At 62.0% G+C, this 2,500-nt stretch overlaps 1 non-coding gene across 1 annotated transcript; it reads left to right on the top strand.

Annotated features, from left to right (window-relative positions):
- The first annotated feature begins 2,072 nt into the window (after positions 1–2,072).
- LOC140474674 (5.8S ribosomal RNA) lies at positions 2,073–2,226 on the top strand. The gene has a single exon (XR_011959315.1). It is a non-coding gene; the product is annotated as a 5.8S ribosomal RNA (ribosomal RNA).
- Positions 2,227–2,500: the final 274 nt, after the last annotated feature.

The raw sequence follows: 2,500 nt of genomic DNA on the forward strand, positions 1-2,500 counted from the left end.
AAAACGTGACAAACTTTGTGTTGGTTCAAGTACGAAAGGATCTCTGTCGGCTTGGGGGTACGCCCGTTTCCGTTTCAACTTGTCTCGCGAGGGTGGTTTCGGGGCCAGCAGGAGAGCTCGTCGGGGTAGCAGGCCCTGCAGCCGTGGTCACCGCCAAACCCCCACAACTCGAGCAAGTGAAAAAAAAAGTAACAGGAGCGAAAGCATCTCTGTCGGCTTGGGGGTACGCCCGTTTCCGTTTCAACTTGTCTCGCGAGGGTGGTTTCGGGGCCAGCAGGAGAGCTCGTCGGGGTAGCAGGCCCTGCAGCCGTGGTCACCGCCAAACCCCCACAACTCGAGCAAGTGAAAAAAAAAAGTAACAAATAAGAAAGGATCGTCGGCTTGGGGGTACGCCCGTTTCCGTTTCAACTTGTCTCGCGAGGGTGGTTTCGGGGCCAGCAGGAGAGCTCGTCGGGGTAGCAGGCCCTGCAGCCGTGGTCACCGCCAAACCCCCACAACTCGAGCAAGTGAAAAAAAAAGTAACAAATAAGAAAGGATCGTCGGCTTGGGGGTACGCCCGTTTCCGTTTCAACTTGTCTCGCGAGGGTGGTTTCGGGGCCAGCAGGAGAGCTCGTCGGGGTAGCAGGCCCTGCAGCCGTGGTCACCGCCAAACCCCCACAACTCGAGCAAGTGAAAAAAAAAAGTAACAAATAAGAAAGGATCTCTGTCGGCTTGGGGGTACGCCCGTTTCCGTTTCAACTTGTCTCGCGAGGGTGGTTTCGGGGCCAGCAGGAGAGCTCGTCGGGGTAGCAGGCCCTGCAGCCGTGGTCACCGCCAAATCCCCACAACTCGAGCAAGTGAAAAAAAAAGTAACAAATAAGAAAGGATCGTCGGCTTGGGGGTACGCCCGTTTCCGTTTCAACTTGTCTCGCGAGGGTGGTTTCGGGGCCAGCAGGAGAGCTCGTCGGGGTAGCAGGCCCTGCAGCCGTGGTCACCGCCAAACCCCCCACAACTGTTGGGCGCCTACCTGCGCGGGGCAGGAGGACACTTTCCGATTTCAAATCTCCGTTTGCCGAGTCCACCCCGAACGCACGCGGGCGGGCGGGTTCGCATCACCCTTCGTCACAAGGGGCGAAGCCCGTTCCACCGTCTCGTCAGTAGTGCCGACCGGTCTGTGATCGACGAGGGGAGCCACACCAGGTCCGGCCCTGCTGCTTGGCGGCACCGCGTCGTCGGGAGCTCGCGACAGACGGAGGGTTTCGGTGTACTCTCCAGCCACGGGAAACGAAGCCGGTGATGCAGGCGCCGGTCTTTCGCTCCCAAATCGGCTGGGTTTACATCGTTGCTATCTAGTCACGCTCCCTTCAAACCCGACGGGGTACCTATTCCCCTCACCCGTCTGTGCGTATACAGCCTCTTTGCACTTGCGGGATGGGGGTGGTGGTTTAAAGACTCTCGAGTTGCCGCCCGTCGGTCTCCGAGCTCCGTGCAGTAGTGATCCCCAGCGAACTGCCAGCAGGGCGAACGAGCGATCCCGCTCTCGGTCGGGGCGCCTGGCGTCGATCGGTGGTCGGTGGCTTGCGGGCAAGCTGCGCTGTGAGTGTGGGAACGAGTATGACGAGCCGTTGCCGCGACTCCCAGTCCACCTCGGCGGTGGCTGGGCCGGGCGGGCGTCTGCTCGGGCGAGTGCCGCCCCCGCCTCCTCGCAGGAAGTCCGCTCGCCGACACGCCGCCACGTGCACGCGTCAGTGACGCTGCCGAACCGATGGCCGGTGCCCGTTCCCGCCTCTGCTTTTCCTAGGGCAAAGCTGCTGCACGCCTCGTGATACTAGGCGGGCGACATGGTGGCGGTGATCCTGCCTCCGTCGCTGCGGTGCGTTGGGGCACGCATCGCCTCTTGGGCGCCCTGTCCTCCTCCCCCCAATAGACGTATGTTTCTGCGGGCCGCACCAGGATGGTGCTCCCCATCGCTTCACGCCACCCTGCTCCGCCCGCACGCCGGCGTGCAGGTGGCTGTAGCTCAAGGTGGGGAGCGTATGTGCGGTCCGGGTCGCTTTCCTCTGGCGAGGGAGAGACCTAAAACAAACTCAGACAACTCTTGACGGTGGATCACTCGGCTCGTGCGTCGATGACGAACGCAGCTAGCTGCGAGAATTAATGTGAATTGCAGGACACATTGATCATCGACACTTTGAACGCACTTTGCGGCCCCGGGTTCTTCCCGGGGCCACGCCTGTCTGAGGGTCGTTTGGCAATCAATCGCACTCGCCTTGGCTGGCGAGAGCGCGGCTGGGGTGTCGCAGAGGACCCGTCCTCTTTGTCCCCCTAAGTTCAGACTCCGGAGCCCTCCGGCGTCGGAGCGCTTGGCCTTTCCCCCCCACCCTGCACATTCCGTTCGTCAGGCTCGACGCCATCCCCCCGCCGGGGAGCGCGGCCTGGCGTCCGTCTGTGTCGTGGCAGTGGGGCCAGCACGGCTGTCACCGGTCCCAGAATGGCTGTCGGTGGTTCACACTGTGTGTGT

The sequence above is a fragment of the Chiloscyllium punctatum genome, unplaced genomic scaffold, assembly GCF_047496795.1.
Source record: "Chiloscyllium punctatum isolate Juve2018m unplaced genomic scaffold, sChiPun1.3 scaffold_1129, whole genome shotgun sequence".
NCBI lineage: Eukaryota > Metazoa > Chordata > Chondrichthyes > Orectolobiformes > Hemiscylliidae > Chiloscyllium > Chiloscyllium punctatum.